At 33.9% G+C, this 17,565-nt stretch overlaps 1 protein-coding gene across 5 annotated transcripts in view; it reads right to left on the bottom strand.

Annotated features, from left to right (window-relative positions):
- The window catches only part of LOC111556367 (casein kinase 2 subunit alpha' interacting protein), a 387,346-nt gene that overhangs the window by 363,529 nt on the left and 6,252 nt on the right, over window positions 1-17,565 (bottom strand). For 3 of the 5 annotated variants that reach the window (XM_045036775.1, XR_006584963.1, XR_006584964.1), the window contains exon 2: window positions 16,651-16,904. The gene's annotated coding sequence lies outside the window, so the exon portion shown is untranslated. Of the gene's footprint in view, window positions 1-8,302; window positions 9,934-16,650; window positions 16,905-17,565 lie in introns of those variants that run through there. The other 2 variants (XR_006584965.1, XM_045036776.1) reach the window with 2 other exon arrangements.

Raw genomic sequence — 17,565 nt, 5'->3', positions numbered from 1 at the left:
CAAATGCTGCATAGCAGGAAACCCACACTAAACAAAATCAGAAGAAGGAAAGTATTGCCAAAACGCAGTTACTTTTGGACTAATTTTCACATTATAGTCCTGTTAAGTACAGTATAGAATCCATGATGGTCTCCTTTCATAGGCTGAAATTGGCACCACCTTTTCCTCAGTTGATCTTTTCCACCTCATAAAACAGTCTGTTGTAAAAATAACAGCAAAAATAATGTTATCTTAAAATAATACCATGAGTGAAGATGACATTGGAGAGCTGATATTCCATGAGATTACCTGACAAATATTAAATAAGCAGCCACGAAAGTTAGAGATTCTTTAAGTTTTGGCCCTTTAATATACACTTATTCTGGTGAATTCCCCTATTACAGCTGGAAACTTCAGATGACCTTACTCCTAGTATGTGTTAGAATTCCTCTCTGGCAGTGATGAAGTACCTGACCAAGGGGCCCAAAAGGACCAGAGCATAGAGATTAAGTCCCAAACAATGACATGAAGGCCCTTCCTTGGCAAAGGGCCACATGACTGAGACCCAGATAACTTCAGGAGTCATGATAAGTAGTGGACACCAAAAAAACCCAAATATTCCTATTTATTAGATTGCCTGCTGGCAGGTTGAGGACCTGAGAACCTTTCCTGATTGATTAAATAAGGTCTGACGCTAGGGTTTCTCAACTTCCTGAATTTTTCCTAAAGGCCTAGAGAAAGCCAGTCAGTATGACAAAATAGGAAAATAAAATTTCATTAGTCTTACTTTCTACCCAAATTCAGCCAGTATCAAGGGTGATTTTAATATCCATAAACATGAATTACCCAAAACCCTGCCTAAACATTCTTAAATTACCTTAACTCTAATTACATTAACTTCAACTCTACTCCAGCCACCCACCTTAGATCCAACACCATCCAAAGTAGCTCCGAGTTTGACATCTTTAATGTTAATATCCTGCTTTCTTACCACAACTCTCAATCCTTCCAGCTCTCTTGTGTATTTTAATCCATTTCCATTTTAACCTCATTGGCAATATAGTCAGTGGTTAAGTGTGTGGGCTCTTAAATCAGTCTACTTGGATCCACATCCTGGATCAGTTGCTTCCTAGCTATGCACACTTAGACAGGCTTCAATTTCCTCATCTAAAGAAAATGGAATTATGTTTAATCTAGCAGATACTCATGCCCATCTAATATAGTTTTTATGAAGATAAAATGAGAAAATCTGGAACATTAGCATAATGTAGGTAAGGAACATAGTAGATGATAAATAAATATTAGTTTCTTTTTAACCCATTTATTCCTAAGATCATTAATTTTCATCTAATTTTTTCATATACAGCCAAAAATCTGTGCTTCATCATTTTCTTTTCCCCAGATAAGGAACAGGAAAATTTAGTCTACCAGATGTTCTACTCCACACCAAGACTGCTAAAACTTGATGGGAAAATACATAACTTGGATTGAACCATCAAAACTGTAAGACCTCCAAAAGGAATCAGGCTATTGATACGGTTCAGTAAGCCTTTTACATGTCAACAAACAACAATATTTCTAAATACTGACAGTATGTTTTGTAAAACACAGTCTCCAAATATCCTAGATTATTTATTTTCTATAAAAATTTTAGGAATATGGGAGCCTGTGTGGATCAGTCGGTTGAGTGGCGGACTTCGGCTCAGGTCATGATTCTGCAGTTCATGAGTCTGAGCCCCACGCTGGGCTCTGTGCTGACAGCTCAGAGCCTGGAGCCTGCTTCAGATTCTGTGTCTCCCTCTCTCTTCCCCTCCGCTGTTCACACTCTGTCTCTCTATCTCTCAAACATAAATAAACGTTAAAAAATTTTTTTTAATTAAACAAAAAAATTTTAGGAATAGGAGTGCCTGGGTGTCTCAGTTGGTTGAGTGCCTGACGCTGGATCTCGGCTCAGGTCATGATCTCACAGTTCATGGAATCGAACCCTATGTCAGGCTCTGCGCTAACAGCATGGAGCTGGCTTGGGATTCTCTCTCCATCACTATATGCCCCTCCCCCTTCTCAAAATAAATAAACATTAAAAAAATATTTTAGGAATAATTCCTTTCCTTTTCAGACCTTGTTATTACATCAATGATCTCTCCTTTTTTTTCTGTTTAATATTTTAATTCCTCTTTTTTCCATTTTTTTTTCTATTTTAATTCCTTTCTTTTTCCCAGACCCACCATTATATTTGCTGAGGCCAGGGCAACAGTACAATTAGAGGCCCACATACAATATTTTTAAATATTTCAAAATTATGAATCAAGCTAAAAGAACCTTCTACTTCTACCCAAGATGAAGTAACAGCAACCAGATTTACTACCCCACCTAAAACAATCTCCCCTACAACAACCAAAAAAAACAGACAAAACATATAAAATGATTTTTTAATCTACAAAACAGTTTTTTAAGACTTTGGACACCAGTCAAAAAATTATAGTGATCATGAAGAGACAGGGAACAAATCAGGTGAGCCCTACAATTTTTTTTTTTAGTTTACTGTCTTGAAAGAGTTCTCAAGCCACAATATGGGGAGGGAGAAGCCAGGAGGACCCAAATGGACCCCTTGAATTGAGGAGACAGAGAGGTGAGTACAGAAATAATAATGCTCTTACAGTTCACTGGACAGAGTACCAGATAGGGCAGAATTTTCACTGAGACAGAACCCTGGATGGCTATAGAGGATCCCCTCAACTATTCAGCAGAGAAATTATCAATGCATGCACATGAGGAAATTACTCAAAACTAGGGAGAAAAAAATATCAAGAACAATGCTTGGAACTAACACAGGGTCAGAAAGAGTCCTTTTCACATCACTGAGACTAAGAAACCTCATCATTTAGAGATAATGAGGTGGACCACTCAGGAAGGTCTTGCCTCAATGATAAGGAAAAATAATAACCCTAAATTAGCTCTAGCAAACAAATATAAAAAGGAAAACCAGAAAGCATCAAACTGTTCCAAAGTAACTTAACTGTATCCTAGAATGAAATTCAAGAATATTTATAGAAATACAAAAGATATCCAGCACTCAGAAAGTAACATTCACAATGTATGACCTTCAGTCAAAGATTACCAAGCTTGCAAACAAGCAGGAAGGCAGGACCCATAATGAGAAGTAGAATCAATAAAATGAATTGACCCAGAACTAATCCAGGTGTTAGAATTAGTAGAGAAGGATGATAAAATGGCTTTAATAACTATGTTCAATATGTAAAAATTAAGTAGAAACATGAAAGATCTAAAAAGATCCATATCTACTTTCTAGAGATAAAAACTACAGCAAAAGTAGTTTGCTGAGATGAAAATATACAGAATAGAATTAAGTAGACTAGGCACTAAAAAAAAAACAGACTAGTAAACTAGAGGACATAATAGAACTATTAAAAACAAAACAGAGGAAAAAATAACATTAAAAAAATACAGAGAATCAATTAACTATGGAACAAGTTCAAGCAACCTAATATACAAACTTAAAAGATACAAACACTCCATTTAACATCAAAATCCAAATTCTTTTCAAGATCAAACAGACCATTTGCCAATAAAGACCATAGTTTAAGTCATAAAACAAGTCTCAATAAATTCAAAAGCATTCAATCCATAAAAATCTTCTCTGACCACAGTGAAATTAAAATCTGGAGTGCCTGGGTGGCTCAGTTGGTTAAGTGTCTGACTTTGGCTCAGGTCATGATCTCATGGTCTGTGAGTTCCAGCCCTGTGTTGGGCTCATTGCTGACAACTCAGAGCCTGGAGCCTGCTTCAGATCCTGTGTCTCCCTCTCTCTGTCTGCCCCTCCCCCGCTCATGCTCTGTCTCTCTGTATCTCTCAAAAATAAATAAACATTAAAATAAATTTTTAAAGTAATCAATAATAGAACAATCTCTAGAAATCATCACATATTTAAAAAATAAAAATACACTTCTAAATAACCCACGCATCAAAGAAGAAACTTGAAGAAAAATTAGAAAGTATTTTAAATTAATTTTTTTGAAAAAATACCAGAAAGCAATACTAATGGGGAAATTTATAGCACTAAATGCTTATATTAGAAGTCATATCAATGACCTCAGTTTCCACCTTTAGAAACTAGAAAAAGAAAAGCAAATAAAGCCCAAAGCAAGTGGAAGGAATAATAAAGACCAATATTCCTCATTATAGGTACAAAAATTGTAAACAAAGTTTTAGAAAATAGAACCTTACATATGGATACAGATATATAGATATATGTAAAGATTCATGTATCATGACCAAATAGGGATTAATCCTAAAAAGGCAGATTGTTATAACATTTGAAAATCAATGTAACTCACCATATTAACAGAATTAAAAAAAATTATAATGTCAGTAGTAGTAAAAACTTTTGACAAAATCCAATATTCATCTTATTCCTGATTTTTAAAAAATACAGCTAATATAAATCCTGCACAAAAACTAAATACTTTCTTTTTAAGTTCAGTAACAAAACAAGCATATTCACTCTTGCCACATCTATTCAACATTGTACTGACATTTCTAGCTACTGTAATTATTCACCTGAGAAAGGCATTTTTATGTAAATAAAGAAATAAACCTGTCTATTTGCAGTTGATATTGTTGTCTGGAAGAGATTCTGATGGAATTTACCAAGAGCTGCTAGTCATGATAAATTACTTCTCAAAATTGCCAGATACAAGATCAATCTATAAAAATCAATTGTATTCCTAAATAGTAGTAATGAATGATAGAAAACTAATTTAAAAAACTATTTACAATATTATCAAATGAAATTCTTAGGTATAAATTTGACAAAAGATGTGAAATGTACAATGAAAAAGCAAAATGATGGGGCGCCTGGGGGGCTCAGTCAGTTAAGCCTCTGACTTTGGAGGTTTGTGGTTCAAGCCCAGCGTCAGGCTTTGTGCTGACAGCTCAGAGCCTGGAGCCTGCTTCAGATTCTGCATCTCCCTCTCTCTCTCTGCCCCTCCCTCGTTCACGCTATGTCTCTCTCTCTCTGTCAAAAATGAATAAACGTTAAAGAAAAAATTTTTAAATAAAAAAAAGAAAACGAAAAATGTTGCTGAGTAAATTATTAAAAGATCTAAAGAAATGGAAAGATAAAAGTTGTTCATGGATCAGAAGATTCAATATTGTTAAGATACTAATTCTCCCCAAATTGATGTATAGATTCAACACAATCACAATCAAAATTCCATCAGGCATTTTAATAGAAATTAAAAGGCCAATTCTAAAATCTATACAAATACAAAGGACCTAGAACATCCAAAACAATTTTGAAATGTAAAAATTAATTTGGAGAGCTAACACCACATGATCTCAAGACTTACAAAGATACAGTGTTCAAGATAAGGTAGTGCTGGCCTTTAAGATAGCCTCACAGAACAATGAAATAGAATAGATCTCTACCAAAAAATAAAAGCAAACAAGCAAACAAACAAAAACACCTGATCTTCTTTGAGAAAAGTATAATAGCAATTCAATGGAAAAGGACTGTCTTTTCAACCAGAGACCAAAAATTTGATCCATTCCTTATACTGTATGCATATTTATATTCATGTTTATATATAAACAAAACCTGAAAATGGGTCATAAACCTAAATGTGAAACATAAAACTATAAAGTTTCTATAAATTTCTATAAAATGTATGACTTTGGGTTAGGTCAACATTTCTTAGACAAGGACATCAAAATCACCATTTCTTCAACGTTTATTTATTTTTGGGACAGAGAGAGACAGAGCATGAACGGGGGAGGGGCAGAGAGAGAGGGAGACACAGAATCGGAAACAGGCTCTAGGCTCTGAGCCATCAGCCCAGAGCCTGACGTGGGGCTCGAACTCACAGACCGCGAGATCGTGACCTGGCTGAAGTTGGACGCTTAACCGACTGCACCACCCAGGCGCCCCAAAATCACCATTTCTAAAAGAAAAAATTAGGTTGAACTTTACTGAAATTAAAAAAACAAAAACAAAAACAAAACCCTTCTGCTCTTCAAATGACTGTTAGGAAGGTGAAAAGACATGCCACAGACTAGGACATGGGGCTCAAATTCACAAACTGAGAAATCACGCATGACCTGAGCCAAAATCAAGAGAGTTGGATGCTCAACCGACTGAGCCACCCAGGCACTCCCTTCCCCATTATTTACAGCCAAATCTCTTGAATTATGGTCTACACTCACCCACTCTACTTTTACACCACCATCACCCAGCACTGTTGGATCAGTATCACCCATTCTATACCAAATACAGACTTAGAAAATGATGATAATATTAATTAATGATTATAGGAGCTACCTTTTACTGAGTTTTATACAAAAGTCTACATTTCAATACGGTATTGACTAAAAAGGAATACACTGTCTGAAGACCTGCCTAATTTTAAAAAAAAAAATTTAAATGTTTATTTATTTTTGAGAGAGAGATAGAGTGCAAGTAGGGGAGGGGCAGAGAGAGAGGGAGACACAATCTGAAGCGGGTTCCAGTCTCTGAGTTGTTAACACAGAGCCTAATGCAGGGCTCAAACCCACAAACCCTGAGATCATGACCTGAGCCAAAGTCAGACACTGAACTGACTGAGCCATCCAAGAGCCCCCAAGACCTGCCTAATTTAAAGGCTCCCTGTAAATGTCTATGGAACTCGAAAGGTCACGTATCCTCTTAGTCCTATTTCTTTATTTACTAAATAGAAGTATTAAGTCAGATAATCTATAAAATCACGTTCAGTCAATGTCTTTAAAAAAAAAGTTTTGATTGTCTACTTGTAGAGCATAAGTTTTTATCAAGTGTTAAACACAAAAACCCTCAAACACGTATTTTCTATATTTTCCCCTACTATCCCCTTTCCCATAACCTACATGCTCAAATATAAGGTAAATTTCTTTTCCTCAAAATGATCCCTCAAAAAAAGAGTTAGCCTAAAATCAATATTTCCAAATGGTGCTTTCTTAATTTCTTTGTCTTGAATGGCATTTCAGGGCCCAGGAGAAGATATGAGCCCAAAATTGCCTTCATCAGTGTTAGTTTTATATGTGTATATATTTAGATAGATGATGCTAGATGGACAGATGCATAGATAGATAGATAGATAGATAGATATAAATAGAGAGATAGATATAGACAGGTAGTTAATAAGACTGAAATTTTAAAAAATGGAATTGTAGAAAATTAACACATTACCGGATTCTGACCACACAATTCCAAGTGTTGGTGTTGTGGTAAACAAGATCACTTTTAAAAGCGAAATGATAAATGATTATATTGTGGAGATTAACAAAAATACTATAAATCTTAATGTTATGTAAATGAATACTTATATCATGAGATAAAATTTCCAGTAAGCATCATAAACAGATACCAAGTATAGATGATGGGCTCTAAAAAGCTGGTGACTCAAAAGAAAGTCTCCAATGATGAAAAATTAATGGCATTTCATGAAATATGAAATTTTTAAAAATTAGCAATTTAAAATTAACTTAGTGTTTGCTAAAATATATGATTTTAAATGTCTTTGTAACTAAATTGACCTTCTAATAAGGCAAATGGGAGCTACCTTACATTCAATGTTGCTTTAAATTAGGCATAAAAGCTCTAGTATAATATCATTCTGACATGAAAAAAGACTATATATTGTTAAGTAAAAAGTTTTTTTAAACAGCATAAATGAGGTATCATTTTGTAATAAAAAAATGTCTATCTATACAAAACTACCTCTTGGTAAGATGTTATCACTTGGTGGTAGATGAGTAAAGGTAAGCTTTTTATCTTCTGTTTTTCTCTCTGTACAAATTTTCTATAAGCATTGTAATCATTTTGATATTAGAAAAAAAAGACAAGACAGCAACATCTTTGAAGCCCTGTCCGCTTTGCCCCATTTATTTCATGCCATAAGATGTTATTCATTTGTAGCATCTCACTTTGGTGTATTACTTTTAATTTACTCTACTCCATACTTTTTAATATAACTGATACCTATGTTGCTTTAAATTGGTAATTGAAGGATAAGAAAAATCCTATGCTGTATATGTTCAAGTCATAAAAATATTCTTAGTGAACCAGAAGAAGCCAATGATCAACATTTCTTTGTTTTCTAATATTAGATAATTAACTCAGTTTTAGTTCTTGTCTTATTTTTATTTATTTTTTTTTAATTTTTTTTTTCAACGTTTATTTATTTTTGGGACAGAGAGAGACAGAGCATGAACTGGGGAGGGGCAGAGAGAGAGGGAGACACAGAATTGAAAACAGGCTCCAGCCTCTGAGCCATCAGCCCAGAGCCTGACGCGGGGCTCGAACTCAAGGACCGCGAGATCGTGACCTGGCTGAAGTTGGACGCTTAACCGACTGCGCCACCCAGGCGCCCCTCTTGTCTTATTTTTAATTCAACAGAGTTAAAGAGGTTCTGGGTCAATGTTCTGGGTGAATCAGAGAATCAAGCTTTGTTCCCTTCCTTGGATCCTGAAAATGTGAGTGTGCACATCTATTGCAGGAAGGGAGGGGAAAGCGAAGGACAGAGACCAGCAAATCCCTATGGAGGCAGAAGGACATAGAGCAGCAGCCTTGGATAATGAAGGGACAAACTGAGTGGCTCCCTGGGTGGGTCTTCTGTTTTGAAGTCTATAGCTCTGCATTCTCACTTAATGTCCTCTATGGTTTCTTAATGTTTACTCTGGTTCTCTGTTGTAATTTGTCTCCTAGAGATGAAAGATGAAGATGGCTAGTCTGGTAAGATCCTCTTTCAACATCTGGTGTTTACTACAGCTCTGTGAAGTTTACTTTTTTTCCCTCATCATTGAATTTAGTGTATGTGTTTCCTTAAGTCCAACAATTTTACAGACATTGTAAAAAATAAAATATTAGTGTCCCCAATTTTTTCTCTTACCCATCTCCTGTTTTTGCCCTCTGCCCACCCCAGTAAACACAAAGACAGTCTTAGCAATGAATCCCTCAAAGAAGGCATGTCAATTGATCAACCAATGTATACTTTTCACTGAGTCACTCTGTGAATTAGACCTTGGTTCACAAGACTAAGATATTTATGAAAACTCAAAGCTAGTTCAGAAAATAACTAAAGTATGAATCAAAACTGAACTGACAACTCAGGGACAGGGAAAAGTGCAAAAAAGAAAAAAACACATCATGATGAATCTGACCTTTCAAGAAAGGGAAAGTTTAATGAGGAAGCCAGCAGGGCATCATAGGCTGGAGAAAGAGCACAGAGGTGAAGATAAAGGTGTATATTTTGGCATGCAGTGAACAACCGTGCCTGGAATAGGCTGGGTTTTGTTACTGAAAGATGTGATGAAAGGAAGATTGTATCACCAGCTTTATTGAGGAGTAGTGAGAAGAAGGTGATTAGAGATTATGTATGATCCGGGAAGACTAGACCTAAAAGTATGGCCTTGTACAATAGACAATTTATATCCACCACAATATTTTAGAAAACAATGCATCATAATAAAATTATTATTTTATACTAGATTGTCAATGAATTGAAGAAGAGAATGAAAAGGAGAGAGAAGGGTCAAGAAAATGTGTTAGAAAACTTTTGAAATAATTGGCATATGAGGTAATGGAACCTGGATTCCAGTGGTGGTTGATAATGAAGCAGAGGGAGTATGTAAAGAAAGAAAATCAAAAATAAAATTAATAATTAGTGACAGATTGGGTTATGGGAATGGAAAAAGTATAAGGGGTTGGAGATGTCCTGAAGCATTAAAGGATTATGGTACTAAAGACAGAAATGGAAACCTTGGAATGGGACTCATGTCACAGGAATTGTGCTATCCATATTCTTCTTGCTAATTTTTGGTTAAGTAGCTGCCAGCTAGTTCTAAAAAGGACTTTATGGTACTGACTTAGAAGTGATCCCCCCTCCAAAAAAAAGTCCTGGACACACATTTATAAGAGAGTATCTGCACAAAAGAATACAAAAGAGTTTTCAGAAAGCCTAAAAATTGCATTTTCCAATACAGAGTTGAATATTCCCATTATCTTTTAGATATACCTGTCATGCCAAATGTTACCTGTTTGTCTTATTTACATGACATTAAAATTCATATGTTCCTAACAACTGTTTTCACTTAACTTGAAATAAAAAAAAAAATTAATGCACATTTTCTATAGTTTCTTCCGGTTCTACATGCAGAGCCTCTGAATTTTAACAGTCCTTTTGAAGTCTAAGTGAAATAGGCAATACACTGTGTTCACCGATATCATTTTGAAACTGTCTGACCCATTATTACATAAAGATGAGCGTTTCGCTTAATAAAGCCTTAGAGTAACACAATTTGTTACACCATAATTAAAGATGGACACATCTGTTCCATTTTAATTCAAACCCCTTTGAACATAATTACATAAAGCTGCAAGAAGAGAAATTCTCAGTCTTAGAAATTTACTATCAAAAAAAAAATCATTCCTTCTACAGAAACTACATGGTCAAAGGACAATTTGTAAAATGAAGTCAAATAGATGTCTCTCACTCTGTATCAAAGCATGAAATAAAGCTAAGACCCCAGATTAAAGTACTGTCCCCATATGAAAGCCATAATTAGTTAAGGAAACCCAGGTGAAGGACAATCTTTATAGTAAGTCCTAGCATTCCATCCCTGTGGAGGGGTACTATCTTTTATTTTCTGAGCCCACAGATACATAACAAAGGAAGAAACAAATATGAAGGAGAGTTAAAAGGGGGAAAACAGGAGATCTTCAACATTTATATGTCATCTTTAAGCCGCCTACTAAATTCTAAATTTTTAGTCATATTAGTCTCATAGACCTTTCTTAAAAAATAGTACATCCTTTTGATAAAGTCCTAGTCATTATATCCAAAATAGTTCTTAGGTTAATAATAATCAGATGTATAAATAAAGAAAGCAGAGGTAAAGGAAACCCTGTAATTTCAGAATGAATTCTGAGAATTTAATAACATGAGTTAAATGGTAAGCCATGCACACAAATATCCCTGAAATGTGGGCTGTTAGTCTGTTTTATTTATGTTTCTATATCCTGAAGATGGCTTAATGAGGAGATGCAATCAGGATTAGCTAAGCAGTGAGAACTTGGAGGGAACAGGGTGGCAGTAAGATTTATATAAATATTTGCAGAGACGAGCAGATGCTCACATAATCCAGACAATGTGTGTGCACTTCATTTTAAAATAAAATAAAACAGTTGAAAGCCAAAATATAATTAATCAGAGGAAATGCTTTAATCAACATCTTCCAATCCTTAAGCACTGCTAAAAAGATTAAAGAAACATAGAAGAAATTAAAATATGATATTCAAAAGGAAACCAGAATTAATCTATTCCTGACATTCTCCTTTTATTTCAGATGTGGGATGGAAAAAGCAATTAATATGCATTTTCAATTGCTGCCAACTAGGGAAATTTCCTAGGTGTTTAAGCTACTAAATAAATCACCTAAGACTCACTGTATAATTTACAATGTAGTAATGATAGCTCTCTCTTCATTATTAATTTATTAAGAGTAATGTGTATGCTTGCCCTTATATCCTGTAGTTCTAAACAGGGATCTTTCCAGTGGAATACAAGAGAGCAAATTTAAATGGGTGTCAGTTTGATATTCATAAGTAACCTACAAAGATAAAAAGAAGTTGCATATCAAGAAAGGAATTAGTATATCAAATCCATGTAGGTACCCAAATTTGACATTTATCTAACTTTAAACTCAGTTTGGGGCTCAGTTCTTCCAAACTCAGAATCTCTCTTGCAAGTATTTCTGTTGTTTTCTGCCCAAGATTTGACAAGCTGCTCAATATGAACCTATGATTATTACTAAAGTTTGGAGAACATCTTTAAACAGAGGATTTTCAAACAATGTCTCAAGGAAATAAAAAGCACATGCCTTCATGGCAAGTTAAAAATATATAAACATTTTAAGCTCAGAGCCTTTGCCCTTTCCACAAACAAAATTTTATTGGTGAGAGTAAATTATTTCATATGGACCTCCAGAATATTATAAACAGTTTTGAACACAAGATGGACCCCTACAGACAGTCAACAGTTTACTACTGTTAATTTCAAGAATATCTTTTCACTAGAACTTGAGCCTAGTTCTAATTTCTAGCAGAAATATTATTAATATCTACTAAAATTCTACCAAAAAGTCTCTAGCATTTGGGCCTACAAGTCATGAAATCTTAAAAATGTAATCCTGCGAAACGCTGCCAAAATTTTTCTTATTAAAATGTCAGAGATTGGAATTTCATATTATGCGTCCTCCTATAAATAAATCTTAAAAATAATAGAGAAGAATGATTGACCTGAGAGATCCATTGTGAAATCTAGACTGGGAAAATGAAAACAACTATGTGACAATTTCTTCTGTGTTCCATCACAGTTATGGTAACTTTAAAGTTCACACTGTAGTTATTTGCTTCTTAGATGCTAGCTGTTTGATATTCTATTCTAGCAAACGAACAACATACCAAACAGCTAGTATATAACTGAAAAGAAGACATAAAGATTCTTGTCTCAGTCTCTAGATGGCTTTGGACATTTATTTAGTAATTTATGTGCAATGGCCTTTTGACCCCCAAATTACTGACCCTGTGTACTTCATTGTAACATGAATTTGCTATTATTAAAATAGTCTATATTTTATTATCAGAAAATTCTGAAAAGTTGCCCTCTTTGATTTATATATCAATGTCATTCTTTATCAAATAGCATTATGTTATACTCAAATTAATGACTTTCACATAATGAACTCAACTAATGATTTGTAACCAAGTCCAGGGATAATGCTTATTAGGAATACGGCCCTTTCTGTCAACGGACTCACTGGAAAGATAAGAAGCAGAGTCTAGTTATACAAATGTCCCCTTTATTCTGTCTCCTTTTTCTCATTTCTTATCAGTGCACCACAGGAAGGGAAATAGAGTTTAATTATTGTGGTTGTTGAAAATCATTATCATCATCTACCAAGTTTATCAATTGTCATAAGGAAGTCAGAAATTAAGTTCTGTTGGGGATTCTGAGACTGGGACACAATATCTGGAGATCTGAGTCTCATCTCTGCCATTATTTGCTTTGTAGTCTTCTGCATGGGCCATGTCTTTAAAATGACAAGATTGGTTTAAGGGTAAGCCACCCCAAGGCACTTGTACTCTGGGCATTGTCAGCAGCAAGCCATAGCATAAACATAACCATATATGAAAATTCCTCATGAATCTGGAATTGTGCTGTCCGATAAGGCATCCCCTAGCCACATGTGGCTGTTTAAATGTACATATAAATAAACTAATACTAAATAAAATGTATAATTCTATTTCTCAGTCACACAAGCCAAACTTCAAATGTTCATAGTCCCATGTGGCTAATGGCTACCAGTAGAAAAGAAAATTTCACATAAATGGCTATCCCATATCCATCAATTCCTGAAACTGGGAATAATACACACCAAAATTATCAACCTGCAAAATTACCAACCTGTATCCAAGAATTAATGGATGTAACAGAGTCATTTATATACAGTTTTGTTTTGTTTTGTCTTAATCATGACTTACTCTTTTTTTCTAACAATGGGGAAAGATGCATGCAAATGACTCAACTTCCTTTTTAATAAAAAAAAATTCTGAATATAATATAGTTTCCCCATACTAAAGGATTTCTTAGTAATCATGCAAAACCCTCAAATCATATATCTATAGAACACTGAAGGAAAGATTTATTCCAAAGATTTTTTACTATGGTATATTAGTTGCTGATGATCCCACAAAAAGACACACACACAAACACACACACACCCCACATCTTTTTAAATAAAAACTATCAAACAAAACCAACACCAAAAATAACACATCTATGATAATACATAAGCAAACAATCTGAGAGTAATCTAAGTTTGGTGATTTAGATTTAATAGTACCTATTTAATGACTTATATGATTTTATATAATCTATTTATTAAGGGGCAGAATAGAGTGAATAAAAATATGCAATATATAACTAATTATAGAACATCACCATTGTTTTCAAACATACAAAAATGTATACATTCAAATAAGTAGTATTCGCCTCAAGTAGTTGCTTTTCAGAAAAATGAATTGCCTTTAGATTTTCTGAAACATTCTTATAAATAACATAAATGGTAACATATCTTAATACTTTGGGGACTTACTTTGTTTTTGAAAATAATTTAAGGTCATCTTAAGTCAAATCTGGATCATAACTTCTTGTTATAATCAAAGTGAAACTAAAAAGTAATAAGGCATTTCTTATGATAATGACAATAACAGTAAGAATGATAATGATAAGGTAGCATTTATTGACTGTCCATAAATATCAAGAGGTGTTGAGTATTGGTAGTCTGCATAATTTTTTTTCCCATCTTACAGATGAACAAACAGCTGTTCATAAAATGTCAAAGTTTGCCAAGTGTCACATGTCAGTCACAGCTAAGGTTAATTCTTAATGAGAAATTCCAAAAAATGTTTTTTTTTTTTTTATAATTCTTTTTTTCATTCCACATTTATGTTATAACAATTTACATTATGTCCCGATTCTGGTCAATATATCCTGTACACTCTATGATATGATTTTCTTAAAGGAAAACAAGATATGAACCCAGTTATTCCTTGATATACATCTTGATGATTTTTAATGTAGAAAATCAATAAAACCCTTCAATGAAAATTAAAAGTCTTCAAATTATTATTCTTTATAATTAGATATTAGATCATTTGGTGTGGTTTTCGTAAATTTAACATGGTTATTTTTTATCTTAACTGAAACATAAATATGCGACCATATAAATTTGCAATGTGAAAAAAAATAGGAAAAATCATTTGGGTGTATAAGTCTTAGTATATTTACAAAAGACTGACAAAATTTGATATGAACTACTAAATTTGTTGATCTAGCATACAAACTTTGATTCCAGTGTATTAGTTTGTGAAGTTGGTGCATAGCTTTAAAATATAACTTAGAATGATTATCTCACGTACAATTCAATAAGACAAGGGCTCATATAAATATCATGTACCATTGAACACTATCAATTAAGTATATAAACCTAAGATAAAGCTGTTCATGTGGCATACTAGACAAAGTGGAATTATTACAGACAGTTTGTATCAATTAAGAAAGTTCAAGCAGTTATTTAAATACTTGAGGCTATCCATTAGCCTTCAAAGCTCAAAGAAATTACTAAAACGTAATTATATCCAGCCTGGTGATTTGGCACTTAAGTTTATAAGAGGTTATGAAAGCCTCACAGGTCATGATTGAACAAATAGCTCCTGATCACCGCACTAGTGATATCTTAGAAGAACAAGATTATAGAGAAGACATCCTGGCATTTAAAAATGTCTGTGCTGTTTTTCAAAAGAAAGATTTGAAACGGCAACCATTATGTTAGAAACAATGCCAATGAATCAGCATAAAATATATCATTTGTAAACAATTCAGTTTCTAACAATGTGTGCATAAACCATATATAACTTTTCTTTTTTAAACGGGGGTATGCTATAAATCTCAAATTCAATCTCAGAAGCAGCATTAACCAGTACCTCCTCTCTTAGAAGTTTCCTTTCTAGATGTGTCTTAACCCATTTAATCATGCTCCTAAATACTACCTCCTGACAGGCAATTAAGACTCTGTAAGTATTCAGAATATACATCTGTGTACCCATTTCTTTTGAACCAAGAAAAGAAAATTACTTAGCTATAATTCTTACTCTTAGTGAGTCGTAATTACCATGACTTGAAACCTTTTGAGCTCAAGTGCTCTAGTGCATTTGAGATATATATATATATATAGATAGATAGATAGATATATATGTATATGTATATATATATATATACACTCCATCCAGCAAATTTCAAGTTATTTGGTGTCTTCACAAATAGGCAAATGCACCTCTAATTCTTAAAGTCCAAAGTATATCTAAAATTATCAGCTTTACATTTCAAGATAGGCATAAAACAGCTAATGGAGACAGTTATAATGATGACCCAGAGAAGATCAAGAAGAAAAGTGAAAAAACAAAAACAAAACAAACAAAAAACCTTCAATAGTTCTCAAATAAAGTGTCTCTCCACTTAAGGACACAACCTTAAGTTTTCACCCCCATAATTGGGAACTGTTCTGATTAACAGTTCTTTTACCCAAGAATTATATGGTTTGTCAATGTTCAAAGATTTACAAAGAGTACTGAATCTATGCTGAAATTAATTTAACTGTGGGTGATTCAGAATTCCTTCAGGATTTTTTCTCTGCCTTTAGCATCATCATTGAACACATACATCATAATCATTGCAACCAATCTTGTAGGTGCAGAATACATAGGAAATGCAGTTTTCCCGTACATACATACATACATACTTTTCTGTACGTATATGGGAATAAATCTGCTTTTAATTTACTTACTGAACATTTACCTCTTAGTCATAAAATCAAAGATTGGTACAAAAGTTTATTCATTGGCACGTTTTACATGTCGGGTTTTCAGGTCAACAGGACTTCAGTATACACAGAAATAACAACACATGCATGTGTGCATACACACACACACACACACGCACACGCACACACACACACAGAAAGACTTTAACACACCCTTATATGTATATCATATAAACAGCCATGTAACCAAGAACTCACCAACACACTCTAGCTGCTGAAACTTCCTTCTCATCACTAATATTGTAGTAACTCCTGAGTCTTCATTAATTTTCACTGGTGAGAAAATAAATGTCCAGGATCTCCATTACCCCATTGCTTCAATCCTTGGTGCCATGAGAACTCTGATGGCCGACCCTCATTGCTGGAAGATGAGGGTGGGGAGTATGACCAGGAGGCTGTGTTTCCACTCCCACCTGTAAGCCCACTTCACAATGGAAGATGTGTTCCAGAATCTTGGGTTAGAAATTAGAATAAATTTTTCCATAGAAATAAAAGTCTGAAAAGCTGAGACTTCTCAGATAATGAGTATTACAGTTCAGTTACTTTACAGGATTTTGTGGACTGGTCAGGATAAACTACCTCATATAACATCAATGTTATTAGAAAAATGCTTTTGGACTGTTGAAATCACTTAAAAAGCAATTTTTAAAACATGTATTGTTCATAATTTGGGACTGTCCATAATTAGAAACACAAAGAAATCAAAGTTACTATTCTATAAAATCATAGAATTTTAGTGGACATATTTTTCAAATATTTGCACTGACGAATGATTAAATTGCAAACAGTAAAGCCTCGGGAATAACAAGCTTTGTCCAAGATAGAGGAGATAAGAGAATAAAGCCATATATTCATGTGCATGATTTTTATTCTAACTCAATTGGCTGTATTGTTTTTTTCTTCTACAGACCTGATAACACTGCACAATTCTTTCCCTTCTTATCCAAATTATCACTTTTTTTTTGTTTATGCTAACTAGCATGTAACGAAATAAAGCAAAACCTTCTCTCGACCCCAGTTTCCACATTAACGACTACTCCATTTCTTTTTTACTCAGCAAAACTCTTTGAAAGTTGCCTTTACTTATAATTTTCAATGTCTTTCCTCTCATTC

The sequence above is a fragment of the Felis catus genome, chromosome C2 (genome assembly GCF_018350175.1).
Source record: "Felis catus isolate Fca126 chromosome C2, F.catus_Fca126_mat1.0, whole genome shotgun sequence".
NCBI lineage: Eukaryota > Metazoa > Chordata > Mammalia > Carnivora > Felidae > Felis > Felis catus.
The sequence above is the reverse complement of the archived record's forward strand: the minus strand, read 5'-3'. Positions and strand labels throughout refer to the sequence as shown.